A 16,727-nucleotide genomic window follows, 5' to 3' on the forward strand; every position below is an offset into this window, starting at 1 on the left:
TTGCCCCTGCCCTACCTGATCTCCTGACATGAGACCATCCTTGCCCTTGGGCTTCTTTCCTGGGCTCTGCTCTCAAAAGGGTCTGGCTCTGGCTCTCCTTTCACTGCAGCCGTCCCGATAGACAAGGAGACTGCGGGCCAAGGGCATGTTGCCACTAAAGCCTGTGGCCCCCACTCCTTTCCTTACCACCCTCTCCCCCAACCACAAATTCTAGACTGCCATGCAGACACCCAGGCCTCTACATTCCTGAATCTTCAGCCCTGAGCCCACGCTGGGCCTGCACAGGACCCTCCCCATATCCATTCTCCTGAAGGCAGAGCTGTGAGCAGTAAACACACCCCAGGCCTGAAGTAGGGCCCAGGAGCTGCTATGTCCCGGGACCATGGTGTGCATGGAGCCAGGATGGAGGCTCAGGAGACTGTGCATCCGCTAAGTGCAGCAGAGGCTGGGGTGAGGAGAGGTGAGGAGCAGGTTGGAGGCCTCCCTGCTTTGAGCCCCCAGGGACTGCTTACTGCCCTCAGAAACACCCCAACACCAGAGGATGTGTTCTAAGGCCCAGAAGGATCTTTCCCCACTCTGCTTCGCCAGCTTTGGCCACTTCCCCAAGTTCCCTCTCAGTTCACACTGCAGACCTACTCAGTGATTTGCATTCCCTCAACAGACTGTGTGCTCAGTTTTATCATTAGTTCTTCACTTTCTGATCCTCTTCCTCCCCACTGAGCCTTGAAGGCCAAGACTTGTCATCTACTGGTGTCTCCCCAGCTTCTGGGACTGGGCTTCAGGCACAACAGGTTCTTGGGGAGCATGCGGGGGAAGGAAGGCAGCAGGAAGGGGCCACCAGAGCTGGATTCTGTGCCCGTGGGGTCGATGGCACCGAGTGTCTAAGCAGCTCCAGTCCACACACCCCAGGACCCGAGGAGCTTCTGCTCTGAGACTATAGGGTGTTGGTGACAGCGGGGAAAAGAAGAAGGAATCGGATAGAGAGCATATAATAAGTAGCAAGAAATGTTTACGTGGAGACAAGAGTGGGAACAAGCCCTCATTAGAAGTTCCTCCAAAATCAGAAGCTCCAGATCCCACAGCTGGCCCTGTCGTGTGCTTGTGGGGTGGGCTAAAGGAAGCCCCAACTCCCCAGCTGTCTTTGCAGCACAAGAGTGACCACAGACGATGCATAACTGAGTGGACATGATTGTGTTTCAATAAAACTTTATTTACAAAATCAGACAGTGGGCCAAATTTGGGGCCCTGGCCACAGTTTGCCAACCCCTGGTCTCCGTGATCTCAAGCACTATCAAACCTCATTTGGAAAAAAAAAAAAAAAGAAAGAAAGAAAAGGTTGGGGACATAATATCCAGTTTTCCACAGCTGAAGAGATGTTATATGAAACTATCTTGAAAATTATAATGCACTACGACACTAGAGAGGCGCACGTGAGTAGTGGTAGCAGTGATGTTCACACGCCAGTCAGTCCCAGGAACGCAGCACCCGTACTGAGCTCCTGCTGTAGAGGAGGCGCGTGGCATTTGCTACTTAGTCCTCACAAAGATCCTGCAAAGAAAGACCAATTCACTGACGGGGAAACTGAGGCTCGGGAATGAGCTCAGACGTTACAGGGCGTGAGGTGGGACTGAATTCTAGTGGAGACCCGTTTCCAGATCCAACACGTAAATTATAGATAAATAGATGAATAAGCGTCTGCACGCAGCCTGTGCCCCGTTGTGTTTAGACAAGAGGGCAGGGCCAGGCACTGTGCCGCTGGCTGTGAAACAGTCACCCTGTGCTTGCCCTGGTGTCGGGGCTCGATGCTGTCGCCCGAGGAGAGAAGCTTGTCCCAGGCAGGGTCCCAGATTTACATCCTAAGCGAGGCAAGCTACCCACGGCGGACTCAGCCAGCAGCCCAGGGCTGGCCTGCTCTGCGAGGGATTTCCTGCGTCACAAGGCGGCCCTCCAGAACTTTCTGGGCCTGCCCAGAGCCAGGCCTGCCGCGGCCCGGAGGGGAGGTGCGAGCAGCCGGTGCCACTTGAAACACCGAGTCCCCTGCATGCAGGAGGCCAGATTTAGCAATCTGTCACACACAGCCCGCCTCATCGTGACACCAGGCTCCGAGAGGCAGGCAGCGCAGGCAGCCAGAGAAGCATCTGTCGGCATGCCACGCAGACGGGGATTAGCGAGGACGGGGGAGGATAATTATGGCATTTGCTTTCCTATAAAGTGCGCGTCAGGAGGAAAGGATTAAGCTAATTGAAGAAATCTCCAGCACTTACGTCAAAGGTGGCTGCAAAGCCATTGCTTTCACTTGCATCTCACCTGCTCCCGGGAGCCAGCTCCAGGAGCCTGCCCACAGCCCCACTTTGTCCCCAGCCACTCCTTGCAGAAATAGTTTGAGTTGGCGTTAGCCATTCTGCAAAAGAGAGAGGAGCTAAAAATAAGTGCGTACGAAGGAGGATCCCGCCTTTTCTCCCTCTCTCGCTCTCTCTCTCTCTCTCTCTCTGTCTGTCTTAACTTCCAAAGATCACATCAAGTTTCCCCGAGAAAGATGGAGAGCCGATTGTCCCGAGATTTTACCTATTTGTGAACATGTGGCAGGTGACATCAACGGCGCTGAGTACACAGGCTACGGGGGGACAGGTGGTGGCCCCTCTCAAACCCCGTCTCCTTTCCATCTCCCTGGAACAGTGGTGGCCCCAGGATCGTTTGTCATCACTCTCAGCCACACCACCCTGGGGCCCAACGTCCAAATCAAGGACCAACCGGAAAGGGACCGGCTTTGGTTTTCTGTCACACAAATGCAGTGTGGTCTTCCAGGTGCCAGGTGACAGATTTCGGAGTCCTCTCTGCAGCGCTTTTGGGAAGCCAGGAAACAGAAAGCTTTCCTTTCCTTTTAGCTCAAGTATTATACTGTGTCTACCCAGATAACAGTGGACAAATGGACTGCCGGGGCCTTTTTTTTTTTTTTTTAAGATTTTTATTTATTGATTCATGAGAGACACAGAGAGAGAGAGAGAGAGAGACAGGCAGAGGGAGAAGCAGGGTCCCTGCGGGGAGCCCGATGCTGGACTTGATCCCGGGACCCCAGGGATCACACCCTGAGCCACCCAGGTGTCTGTGGACTGCTGTTTCCTGATGGGTAAAATATCATATTGGAAAAACACAGCCAGTCACCTAATTTTTGCCCTGATGCAATCTTGGAGTACCTTAAATCGATTGCTGGATGAATCCAGAAATACTTGTCTGAGTGCCTAGCCCTGGAAACCCGGCTCCATCGTCTGTCACTATCTAGCTTTCTGACCTCGGGGGGTTACTTCAACTCATTTTGGTTTCTTTGATTGTAAGATAGAGGATTGGTGCTCAGCGCGGAGGGGCTGAGGAAGGTCATAGGAGCAGGCTCAAGGACAGGAGGCACTGGAGAACGGGGGCAGCCCGGGTCAGCGCCGCCTTCAGCCCAGGGCGTGATCCTGGAGACCAGGGATCGAGTCCCACATCGGGCTCCCTGCATGGAGCCTGCTTCTCCCTCTGCCTGTGTCTCTGGCTCTCTCTGTGTGTCGCTCATGAATAAATAAATAAAATCTTAAAAAAAAAAAAAGGGGGGGGAGCTGCCCTCGTTGTCGTACCTACCCAAAAGGCCTCACTGAGGTTTTGTGTTAGGGTTCTCTGGCGAAACAAGACCTTAGTGCGTACATACATAATAAATGTAAATATAAATATGTAAATACGCGTGTGTGCAAGTGGGTGTGCGCAGAGGGGCTGGGGCGTGGATCTGAAGAGATAGGCTGGGGCGCCTGTGGGCCTGGCACATGCAAACCACGCAGGGCCGCGGTCAGGCTGCCTCTGTCTTGCGGCCCAGCCGAGCCGGAGGCGGGTCCCTCGGCTTCAGGGACCTCGGCTTTCTCGCTGAAGGCCTCCAGCTCGTCGCCTGAGCTGCACCCACATTTCGGAGGGTAACCCGCTTTGCTCAAGGTCTGCCAATTTGGATATTCATCCCCATTTTTTAAAAATGCTTTCACGGCACGTGTGGACTGCTATTTGGCCAAGCGAGGCAGCAGAGCCCAGCCCGGTCAGGACATCCGAGGGTCTGTGACGGGCGTGTCACCTCTTACGCCGGGACACATCGTGCCTGGCCAAGCAGTGAGAACAGAACAAACCTGGGATTAACAACACACGGTGTGGGACGCGGGGGGGGCTCAGCGGTGGAGCCGCTGCCTTGGGCCCAGGCCGTGACCCCGGGGTCCTGGGATCGAGTCCTGCGTTGAGCTCCCTGCGGGGAGCCTACTTCTCCCTCTGCCTATGTCTCTGCCTCTCTGTGTGTCTCTCATGAATAAATAAATACAATCTTAAAAAAAAAAAGCAGCAGATCCAACAAATGTTTGTTGTGGATAATTCATTCATTGCAGAGATATTTCTGGAGCCCTCGCCACGGGCTGGGCCCTGCCCTGGGCCCCGGTTGGAGAAGCCGGTGACGCTGAGTCACGAGCCCTGTCGTAGCACAGGGTAAGTGCTGGATAACTGCCAGCTATTTACTATTTGTTCATGTGCTGTTATGTGACCATTTATAAAAGAAAAAGGAAGACAGCTAATGCTTTCAACTAAAGACAAGGCTGAGCCGACAAGCCTTCCAACCTCCGCGGCTTGTTTGAAGTTGCAGGGCCTTGGGCTCAGCATCCGTTTAATGTCACTCCCAAGTCAGGGCAGCAGAAGCCCAGAGGAGCGAAGCAGTCGTTCTTTGGAAAACTCCATCATCAGAGGAAATTGTCCTGTGTTGTCTCTTAGAACACTTCACACTTCATTGGGAAGCTATAAAAACAATTACCAGGTCATTAGTAAAGGTTATTATTTTTTTTTAAAGATCTAAAAGCATCTCTCCCAGGATGACCTTAGCCAGCCTTTCAGCAAAGAGATCGAGAGATCGTTGCCATAGTGCAAAGAGGGAGAGGTTTGGAGTGGAAACTACGGGGACCCCGCACTGGGCGCTGAAGCTTCTCCGAGCCTCAGTTTACTCAGCTCTGGGTTCAAGCTAGGAGTCCCTGCCCCCCCGGCTGTTTGAGAGGCTGAAAGAGAATGGCTTTAGGAGCAGCACTTACACCGCCCCGGGCCCTCGGAAGGCTCTCCGGGAATACACTTCCTTCCCTCCAGGCCTGTACTTGGGGTCAGAGGCGTGAGTGGCTAAAGCAGGGAGGACAGAAAGGAGCACTGGACCCATCAGGACAGGCTCGGTTGTGCTGCAGAAACAACCCGGTCAGCTTGGCGAAGACAACCGAGTTCTCTTCTCACTCACACCCTGTGCCCATCACGGGGTGACAAGGGAGCTCTGCATCTCGTGGCCCCTCAGAGGCCTGCAGGAACCCTGACAGAAGGTCCGTCTCGCTGCACGATCCCAAGATCACAGAGGGGGAAAACAGGAGCAGGATGAATCACGGGCTCGCTCGGAATGTTCTTGCCCGGAGACGAGGCACATTCGTTCCATTCACATTTCATTGACTAAGGCAAATCGTGTGGCCACACCTGAGATCAACAGGGAGGGGATGCGTTATGCTGGTGGTGTAGACATGGGTCAGCACATAGGAGCTTGGGCCCAGCAAGTGTCCATCTGTAATAAAAGTGGGTAGAAATCTAGCAAAAGTTGAGGCTTTGAATATAATCTACCTTTGCCATATCAACTCAAATTATTTTTTTAATCATAACTTCCTTGAAACATCCAATGTTTTGTTCAACCAATAATACGGTTACACACCTTCAGTGTGCCAGGCACTGTTCTAGGCTCAGTAAACCTGATCTAGTCCCTGCCCTTGTGCAATGTATTTCCTAGAAGAAAGTCAAACAACAAACAACAAGGAAATATCTACTGTCGTTTCAAGGTGTGATAAATGCTATAGAGAAAAAGACCACAGGGTGAGGCCACCAAGTTGACGAGGATGAAAGGAGGGATCCAAAGTGTGCGCTTGAGGTATTGAATGAGTTGACTGGTATTCCCTCCATTTTTTTTTATTTTTATTTTTTTATTTTTTTAAACAATTTTGTTTTTCTTTTGTTTTTTTTTTTTTGTTGTTTTGTTTTTTTTTGTTTTTTTTTTTTGTTTTTTTTTTTTTTTTTTTTTATGATAGTCACAGAGAGAGAGAGAGAGAGGCAGAGACACAGGCGGAGGGAGAAGCAGGCTCCATGCACCAGGAGCCCGATGTGGGATTCGATCCCGGGTCTCCAGGATCGCGCCCTGGGCCAAAGGCAGGCGCCAAACCGCTGCGCCACCCAGGGATCCCCCTCCATTTTTTTTTAAGACTTTATTTATATATTCATCAGAGACATAGAAAGAAAGGCAGAGACACAGGCAGAGGGAGAAGCAGGTTCCTCACAGGAATCCTGATGTGAGACTCGATCCCAGGACCCTGGGATCATGACCTGAGCTGAAGGCAGATGCCCAACTGCTGAGCGCCACTCAGGCGTCACAAGCTCTCCATTTGGATTTGGTCCCCTCCCTCCATCCCCTTAAAGCTTCCTGGAAAGCGACAGAGCTGCCTCAATATAATGCCAATGACAATAGCAATGATTTTTCACAAACACAAGAGTTAACGCCAGCTCCCACCACCTCGGCTGGCTCCCCTCCTCCCAGTGTGAACCTCAGATACTGGGAGGTGCTCCAGATTCCTGCTGCTCCAGAGCCCCATGGGGACACAGAGTGGGATGGGTTAGATGAAGGCAGGGCAAGAAGAGCCTCCACCAGGTCACGACGTAACAACCACTGGCTAGACCTCAGTCTTCCTATGCATCAGCACTGATCTGGAACATTCCATTTATTCAACTACACCCATGTGTGGACATCCAGGTCACTGGCCAGGAGCAAAGGTAGAACTAGGGTAGAGGTAGATGGGCTGAGGGAGGAGGAGATAGCTTTCATCCCCTGAACACCTCCACTGGCCCAGGTACTCTCTCTACAGGCACATCTCCTCTATAACCTTCACCACATCCTCCTGAGGTAGACAAGTTTATCCCCAGTTGGCAGATAGAGAAATTGAGGCTCAGAGAAGGAAGGTAATTTGTTCTAAGTCACAAGGTGAGTGCCAAAGGCAGGATTAGACAACCTCATGCATGTTCTATTCATCTTTGTTGACTCCAACTCCTAGACCTATCTTCCCTTCTTCACCTTGGGGGCATCCATTGGCAGCAACACCTCACCCTGCAAGGGGTCCTCAAAATGCACAAGGTGATTGGTCATTATTTTTTGAGCTCATATTATATTCCAGAAATAATGCTAATTACTTTATAGTCATTATACACAATAAGATCATTTCACATTCAATGCATGATATATGCACCATATCAAACCTATGAGGTGGGTTATTTCACTTCTGCCTTTTTTGCATTAGAAAGCAGAGATTCTCAGAGGTGTCAGAGTCTAAAAGCCACACTTTCACCCACTGTGCCACATTGTGTCCCTAAATTCAAATTTCTTTTCCTTTTTTTTTTTTTTTTTAAAGATTTTATTTATTCATGAGAGACACAGAGAGGGAGAGAGGAAGAGAGGCAGAGACATAGGCAGAGGGAGAAGCAGGCTCCATGCAGGGAGCCCGATGTGGGACTCGATTCTGGGACTCCAGGATCACGCCCTGGGCCGAAGGCAGGTGCTAAACCGCTGAGCCACCCAGGGATCCCCTCAAATTTCTTTCCCAATAGGGCTGGTGTCACTCTGTCCTACAACATCCCATCAGGTAGACTTTCCACAAGAGAACTTTTTTCTCTTTCAGATTTATTTGAGCATCTAGCAAAAGATATAGAATCCCTCCCCAGGAAAAAAAATTCTCATTAAAACATAAGTGGGGAAAAAATTATATGCAATTATCTTATTACTTTAAAAATGTATTTACAGTTGACCCTTGAACTACATGGGTTTGAAATACATGGGTCTTCTTATTTGCAGATTTTTACAATAAATACAGTACAGCACTATGAATATATTTACTTTTCTTTATGATTTTAATAACTTTCTTTTCTCTAGCTTACTTCATCATAAGAACACGGTATATAGTACATCTAGGATACAACATATGTGTTAATTGGCTGTTTACAGTATTCGGTAAAGCTTCTGGTCAACAGTAGGTTATAGTCAAGTTTTGAGGGAAGTCACGAGTAATACATGATTTTTGACATGTGTGGGGTCAGTGCCCCAACCCCTGTGTTGTTCAAAGGTCAACTGTACTTCATCTATGCTCAGTGTGTTTTTTCTTAAAAAAAAAAAATGTTTCTTACTTTAAGTTAATTATTCAAAAAAGCAATTGTTAATTCCAAGAAGGAAAAAAAAAAAGTGCAATAGCACAAAACTCAATCCTAAATCTGCTCAAAAGTAAATTTCAATTTTAAAAATGTAATGGTGTTTGCCTTGAAACAGAAATTGAAACTGCAATATACAGTTTGACATGGTCTGTGAGTGTTATCTTTAATATCCGATCAATTTGACTTTTCCTTTGGAAAATATTCACTGCTAAGTCACAAAAGAATCAGTACCCCCTGAGGCTTTCTGCCAGTAAGAAAAGACTTGTGCCAAGGAGCAACTTTATTCTCCAAGAGAAGGTTTGAATCACGGCTCCTGTTGCAGAAGGCAAGTGACAGAATATCCGACTAAGGAGGTTTAAATCCTAAGAATGTGTATTCGCCCAAGTAATCGAAAGATGGGGAGATCCAGTGTTAATTTAGCAATTCAATAATGTCGCAATTCTGGGTCAGCTTCTCTGCAATACTCTGGGCCTCCCCCTCGAGGTCACAAAATGGCTGCGGTAGCTCCAAACAACAAATCCTCATAGGACAGCACATTAAAAGAAATGTCAACAATTCCAGAAGGGCATTGCCATTCGACAGAAGCATTGCTTCAATTTTCTTCATCTGCTCCAAGTCCCAAGTAAGTGAGGTCAAATCCATGGAACAAGGACTTCCCCAGATGGCTCTTACTACATATATACGGTTTCCTTTACTTGAAGGGTGAATAAACAATTGTGTAAGATACTTAACAGGAGATGGGGCACCTGGGTGGCTCAGTCACTTAAGCATCCTACTCTTGAGGTCGATTGGGGTCTCAATGTCATAGTCATGAGTCCAAGCCCTGTGTTGGGCTCCACCCTGGGCAGAGAGCCAAAAAAAAAAAAAAAAAAAAAAAGAAAGAAAAAAGAAAAAGAAAGAAGAAAGAAAGAAAGAAAGAGAAAAAGAAAAGATATTTAACAAAAGGATTTTGTGTAAAACAACACAATTTGGGGTTTTTTTTTTTTGTTTTTTTGTTTTTGTTTTTTTATAACAACACAAATTTAAATACAGTTCCAGCCTCATAAAATCAAGTCTTCTCTAGGCGCCTGGTAGCTCAGTTGGTTGAGAGTCCAACTCTTGATTTCAGCTCAGGTTGTGATCTCGGGGTCGTGAGGCTCGGCACTCAGGCGGGAGTCTGCTTGGGGTTCTCTCTCTCCTCTCTCTTTGCCCCCCCCCACTTTCTCTCTTTCTCTTTCTCTAAAGTAAATAAATCTTTTTTAAAAAATCAAGTCTTCCCATGTAAAACATTTGCATCATCCAGCATAGTTTTAGGATAGACAGACCTAATTTTGCCACATAAAAAATACAAGGGCTTTTTGGGGGGCATGGCAGGCAGAGATCCTCAGCATTTTCATTGATAAAACTCGAAATGAAAGATATAAATAAATTTGGGCATCACTTATTTTCACTGTATTTTCCAACTTACACTAGGCCTTATGTAAAAAAAAAAAAAAGCAGGTGTGTGTATCACAATACGGGAAGCTCCTCTGATCAACAGGAAGTTGGGGGAATCACGGGTGCGTCTCTTACTAACCACGTGCAGTAACATCCTTTCCATCCTACATCGCTTTGCAGTGAAACCGCACATCAGAAGACATTTTTACATTTAGAAAGAACCTGTTGTTTTCACAAAGATAATTTACAGAGTGACACAAAAAAAGGTATCTAAAAGGAAATACTTATCTTCCCACCCGGAGATTACTCATGGACCGCAGGCGAAGAAGCCCTGCTTGTCGACAATTCTCTTCTTTCCCTAGGGGGACAGAGTGGTAAACGCTGCTTTTCCAGGGTGATCTCGGAGTCCTGCCTCTAACACACCAACTATGTGGGACGTGCTAAGAGACTGGGATGCAACTGGTTTTCAACCCTTTACTCATCACTTGCTCAAGGGGTAGATAAAACAGGTTAGAGAGAAAGGAGAGCGAGAGAGGATCGTCTTGGATGCACCCGGTGGAGAGGAGGAGTGTGGCCTGCACAGTGACAAGGACGTGGGTCATGGGTCTAAATCCTGGCTTCCCTACTCTCTGCCTCTGAGACTTTTAGGAGACCCATGATTCTCCCTAAACCTCAATTTCCTCACCTTACCGGAAAACCTGAGAGTGATCATTCCCCTCAGTGGGACTGAGCATTTTTAAATTACTAGAACTGATGCTTTGCTTATGACTGGAAGTGATCAAAGGACGTGCTACCGTCTAGGTGTGACTTGTGAGTGAATAGGAACAGCCTGAGCTTCTACCTGCGGGCAGGGGCAGGACTGTCCTCTTCCCCAGGGAGCATATTTAATGGGAGGGTGGGAGGGTCACAAAGCTGGTGTGTAATTCCATCCCAGGCTTGTTCACGGTACCTGTTTCATATGCATGGAAACCCGCACGAGACGTAAATTCAGTCCGCGCTACGGTCCCAGGTACCCATCCCTATCTAGAGGCAGTCGGGTGAGGGAGAGCCGCCAAGGCTCCAATCTGTGGGCAGCTCACGCCAACCTCAAAACGTTCTCGCACCCCTGGTCTGTAGACACGTCGGCATAGCCATGGCAATGGGTAGGATGACCGAGGCAATGCGGGAGGCCCAGCACTCGGCTTTTTTCACGTCTTGATCAGGCCAGAGGGAGAGACGATAGCCATGTGCAAGTCCAAGCTCACAACTCTACCTCTTGAACAAGTCGCTCAACCTCTTGTCTTCTCCCATCCTTCTCAGGTGCTTTATGTGCATGTGGTTTTGCTCATTATAATGTCATTAGCATGAGAGGAAGGGGTACTATTACCTGGATAACCAGGAGAGAAGCTGGTGTCATCCACGCTTAGCCGAGACCACTAACCTACACACCCGGGCTCCGGCTGCATCCTTAACTCACTTCCTTTGCGGGTTGCAAGATTGTAGAGCCTTTTTTTTTTTTTTAAAGATTTTATTTATTTATTCATGAAAGACACAGACCAAGAGAGAGAGAGGCAGAGACACAGGCAGAGGGAGAAGCAGGCTCCCTGCAAGGAGCCCGATGTGGGACTCGATCCCAGGACCCCAGATCACACCCTGGGCCCAAGTCAGATGCTCAACTGCTGAGCCACCCGGATGCCCCGGATCGTAGAGTCTGATGTACTTTGACGTTATCTCTTATAAGTCTTACCAGCCAAACGTACTCTTCCAGATCCACGTAGTGAATACATCCACTTCTACATCATACCCGCATAGTTCTTTGTGTGCAAACGAGTGCACGTGCGAAAACCATCTGACGGACACCAAATAGGTTCTGTATACTTACTATTTAACCTTCCTCCTGCACCCCAGACTGAGTTCTTGCACACTAGCCATCCGTACGCCACTTGGTTGCAAGGATTCTGATAAATTTGCCTTCATTGAGAAGAAACCTATTCCGGGACACCTGCGGGGCTCAGCAGTTGAGCATCCACCTTCGGCTCAGGGCGTGACCCTGGGGTCCCAGGATCGGGTCCTGCATCGGGCTCCCTGCTGGGAGCCTGCTTCTCCCTCTGCCTGTGTCTCTGCCTCTCCCTCTGTGTCTCCCATGAATAAATAAATAAAATCTTAAATAAATAAATAAATAAAAATACCAGTTTGCCTTTGGTTAAATTCTCTCGTCTCTCAGCTTTCTTTAAAGATGCCTCAGAACTCAGCTTCGCCAGAGTGTCATCTGCAGGGCGCTGGCAAAGGCGAAGAGCCGCTGCCCAGAATTATAAAGAGGAAGCATTTACGGTCACCATTAAGGGTTGCCAGGGAACAATGCGCCCGCCTGATTTTTCTGATTTTTCCAGCTTCCCTTCACTTCACTCTTCTGCAAGCGGAATCGAGACGCTGGTGCTTCCCAGATATAATTGCCTATTGCTGAATCCCTGAGAAGCCAAGGCAGAGATAGTTTTCAAAAATCTGGCCACTTTGATGTCGACGGTGACTGGGACCCAGTGGAGGACGTTAGTTCTTATGGCCAAATTGCAAAAACGCCCTCTTGAGTTTCCAAAAATACCTCGTTGTTGAAGAGTTCTCTGCCCCAGAGAGGCAGGGTGATGGGTCGAAACAGCTAGTGAGTGGAAGACAGCCGGCATGAGTCACACTGGGGAAAAGTTGCAGATAAATTTTAAGAACCACGGCAAACTCAGGACCATCTGGTGTCCAGGGGCATTTTTGTTTTAACAGATATATCTTGAGATCTTTGAAGGAATGGTTGCACTGCCAACTCCGTCAATTAATCAACCCTCCCAAGGTCGCCAGGGACACTGTGGATTGGGCCCGGACAACAGGGGCCCGGAGGAACCGGCTTTAATTAAAAGATTTGTGCAGTAATGGAATCCTCAAATCCTTTGAGCAATGTTGCATGAAGTGGGCCTTTCAATCCCTGTGTGCATTTGCCACGGCTGCAAAGAAGCGACAAATATCCTGACCAAGCACTTCCAGGGAGGGTGTTGTTAACCCATTTAGAAACCCCTCTGAAGGACACACCGTTAGAAAGCCCAAGAAAATGGGGGGGAAAAGGAAAAAGAAAAAGAAAAAGAAAAAGAAAATGGCACTCTGCAGCAGGGGGAAGGCTCTCCATTCTCCAGACTCTCGTGACACAGCCCTGACAGCGGCGTTACTACTTTAAAGAAGACGTGTTTTGGGGAGTTAAGGGCTCTGACATGACCTGCACTTGGATACTCGCTGACTACTTCCATTTGACTCGTTAGCTGTGATGGGAACGGGATCGTTGATAAAGGAGAGTCATAATCTTGCAGCATGTGAGGCCCGCAGCCCGGGGGTCCTCTGGATTAATTCTGCTTTCGATGGTTTTCGACACGCAGGATGTCCTTGCAGGGAATCTGTCGGACACAGACAGTGTCCCCCCTGGGCCCACTCAACACCCAGACCCATCCGTCTGGCTCTTGAAAATATTCTCTCTTCTGTGACCTTGATCAGACATTTCTCTGACTCTGTGCTCACCCTTTCTCTGCCATTTGGCCCATGTGACGTTCTCTCCCACACATACACCCCACGCCCTCGTGGATGTTCCAACTTGTGGGCCGCCACCCAGAAAACATGGGCTGGGAGTAATGCCAAGTTCTGGATGCTGACAGGAGAGCCACCTCGCTCCTGACTGCTACACACCTCCTGCCAGTTCCCAGGGCCTGGACACAGCGTCTCTATGATATGATGTGGTCTCAAAATCTCTTCGAAGAACCCTACTTTTGACTTTTAAGCATTGGCTCTTGATCAGGAACCATTGGAAGGTCATCATTGTGTGTTTTGATGCACTGCTCTCAAATTTTAATGCGTGGTTCGATGTCTCTCATCTAAGTAACCTCCAGGGTGAGTGACTCTGAGCTCAGAACTGAGAGGTTTGCTTTCTTTCTTTCTTTTTTTTTTTTTAAGATTTTATTTATTTATTCATGAGAGACACAGAGAGAGAGAGAGGCAGAGACACAGGCAGAGGGAGAAGCAGGCTCCATGCAGGGAGCCCAACGTGGGACTTGATCCCAGGTCTCCAGGATCACACCCTGGGTGGAAGGCGACGCTAAACCACTGAACCACCGGGGCTGCCCTGGTGTCTGTCTTTTTCTATAAGGACACTAACTGGTCAGATCAGAGCCCTACCCTACAGCCTCCGTTAATCTTAATTACTTCTGGAAATGTCCCATCCTCCAAACACAGGTTGTTCGGGAGTTAAGGAGTTGGGATTTAAGGTTTCAACATTGGGAGTTAAGGTTTCAACATACGAATCTGGGGACAGAGACACAAATTAGTCCATAGACAACACATGGACAAAATCCATTCAATCTTCCTTCTCTCTTGATGCTAGAACTATCATATCAAACTTTCAGGCTCAATTTCATTGGCATTTTTAATCTGGATTTTCATTTATAATTTTTCTTGTCCTCATTACTCAGCATTTATTCTTCCAACCTTGTAATGATGTGGAGTTCTAGCTTTTGTGTTTACCCCATGTATGTAGGTATGGGTTTTTTTTTTAAGACTTTATTTATTTATTCATGAGAGACACAGAGAGAGAGAGAGAGAGAGACATAGGCAGAGGGAGAAGCAGACTCCATGCAGGGAGCCCGATGGGGGACTCGATCCCAGGGCCCCAGGAGTGATCACACCCTGAGCCAAAGGCAGATGCTCAACCACTGAGCCACCCAGGGGCCCCTGTAGGTATGTTTTAATGACAAATCTTCCAAGTAAGTTTTGGAAACTGATGGATGGTGAGAATGAGAAACACAAGAAAAGACTTGTGTTGTGACGTCATGAGGAAAGGTAACCCTTCAGATGTGTGTTGGTTCATTGTCTTGGAGCTCTGATTAGCTTGTTTCTGAAGGTCTTAGCTTGCAGCACCCACAAAACTAAAGGTGGCTTGTGGAAAGGCCCAGCAACAATGGCAGGTAATGCTGAAGAACGGATGAACGCTGCTTTCTATACTTTTCTCCAGGAAAGTCACTCCCAGCGACAGAGTGTTACGGATCGGTAATTGGATTCTTTATCAGCCACTGACACAATAACTAGTCATCCTTTTCTTTGAAAGCATAGATATTTGATCAGTAACTGGATTCTTCCCTCTTATTCATGCCTCACACCCAATCCGCTATGAGCTTCTGTTGATTCTATGTCCTCACTACCTCTCAAATACATTTTCTCCTCTCTACCTCCTCTCCCCCTTCCTTAGCTTGGGTCCTCACCTGCTTTTCTCACATACACTGTTAAAATAAACTCTGTAGTGGACAGTCATGCTTTGGATCTTTGGATAGGAAGGCCAGCACCCTTTCTATCTATGGGAAATATCCTCACCTCCATAAAACAGAGGCAAAAACTGGTTTTCCCACATCCCTTGCAACCAAGACCCAGGGGTTGACCTGGCCTCCAATCAAACATCCCCACACAAGGTTTTGAACCAGAAGTGATGCAGTGAGATGGGTCTCACATGGAATTCACCCTGGCAAAGGTGATGGCGGATCCTGGATGGCTTCCAGGACGATGGCTCCCAAAACAGCGAGTGCAGACCAAAGTTCCTACAGAACTTGCTCTCTCTACCCAAACAACCAGGACGGGGGTCACCGAACAGGACAGAAATTTTTACACAACACGTGCCCTACTCCAGCCAACACCACAGGAAAATGCTGCAACTACATCCCGGCCCCTATCAGCAAAGGCCAAGAGCCCAGACTCCCACTCAGTTGCTTCCCGGCTCACCCCCTGCAAGAGCTAGCTCTGCATTCTCCCCTTGGACTCTTTCAAATCCCTCCTTTTAACCAATCTCCTTTTTTAATTTAATTTGTTCAAAAGATGGTGTTGCTGGAGTCTCTGCCTCTTAAAGTACATCTCAACCGCCCCCTTCCCCAGCCTTCCTTTCTCAAGTTAAAGGTCACTTGCTTGGAGACAGCTTCTCCAACCTGCTGCCCCAAATGATGCCGTTCTGGATGTCTCGGGGCCCCCTGGGTAGTCCTAGTCACGTGTGCAATTGTACATTCGCCCGTGGCTGTCTTCCACCGCAGCCGAGGCTCCCTGGAAAGAGGAAGCATGCTATTGTTCAACTCTGCACACCCAGCAGGACACCTAGTAGGTGCCCAATAAACAAGCCAGCCTCTGACTCAGCACCCATGGGCATTCCTCTGCATACGTGACTGCTTTCTCACCATGACAGGTGAGGTGACGCAGGGCAAGGTGCGCAAATGTGGGAGGTCAGCCTCTTAACATTAGTGTGTCCCCAACGTCCAGCTCCCTAGGCCTGCTCTCCCCTCCGGGCAAACTCCCAAGAAGGAGGTGCTGACCCTGGTCCCCCTTCCTCCCTGAATCCATCTTGGGCGGAGAAGTGGACAAGGAGGAAGAAGGCAAGGGGGCGGCAGCACAGACCCATTTTCCCCGAAGAAAGGAAATTCCAAATTCTGCTGGGAAGATCTCTTGAGTGATCGCTGGGCTGGGCGGCTGTGCCAGGAGCGAGCTGGCTGCCCGTGCAATCCTGCTGCGATGCTAGAGAATGAACTCTTGGTGACCTGCGGCCTTGAACTTCATGCCGATGTCGAAACAACCCCCTCCGTCTTCTGGAATTCAAAATATCAGTGTTTTTTGCCGACCTTCATCATTTTAAATTGGTCACATAAGGAGCACGTTGCAGTGGCTGTTGTTTTTAAGTGGGTGGAAGATGCTTTTGTGCTGAGACCTCTCCTTGGCCTGTTGCTCCCCGGAACAAATGTTGCGATCAAATTACCATCCCCTGGAAATAGCAGCCTAATGGGAAATGCTGACGACTTCTAACCTGAGCGGGGCAAATGGCATTGATATCTAAAATAAATGAATACTGGGGGGAAAAAAAAGAAAAAAAAAAGAAGAAGAAGAAAGAAAGGAAAGAAAGAAAGAAAAGAAAAGAAAAAAAGAAAGAAAAAGCCTGAGGAATGGGTTTCCTTAACCCAGCAGAACCGCGTGGCTCTGGGCCTCCAGTGACTAGGACGGCCACCGGTGCGTCAATGGGTAAGACT

General features: G+C 48.5%; 1 long non-coding RNA gene across 2 annotated transcripts; it reads right to left on the reverse strand.

Annotated features, from left to right (window-relative positions):
* Positions 1–1,396: 1,396 nt before the first annotated feature.
* On the reverse strand, positions 1,397–16,230 carry LOC140595523 (uncharacterized). 2 transcript variants are annotated; one of them, XR_011997229.1, is made up of 3 exons: positions 16,105–16,230; positions 2,265–2,401; positions 1,397–1,548 (listed from the first exon to the last, which is right to left on the reverse strand). It is a non-coding gene; the product is annotated as an uncharacterized lncRNA (long non-coding RNA). The 2 variants fall into 2 exon arrangements; XR_011997228.1 differs by having other exon boundaries at positions 2,308–2,401; positions 16,105–16,228.
* Between the last annotated feature and the right edge of the window lie 497 nt (positions 16,231–16,727).

Source organism: Vulpes vulpes, chromosome 14 (assembly GCF_048418805.1).
Source record: "Vulpes vulpes isolate BD-2025 chromosome 14, VulVul3, whole genome shotgun sequence".
NCBI classification, from domain to species: domain Eukaryota; kingdom Metazoa; phylum Chordata; class Mammalia; order Carnivora; family Canidae; genus Vulpes; species Vulpes vulpes.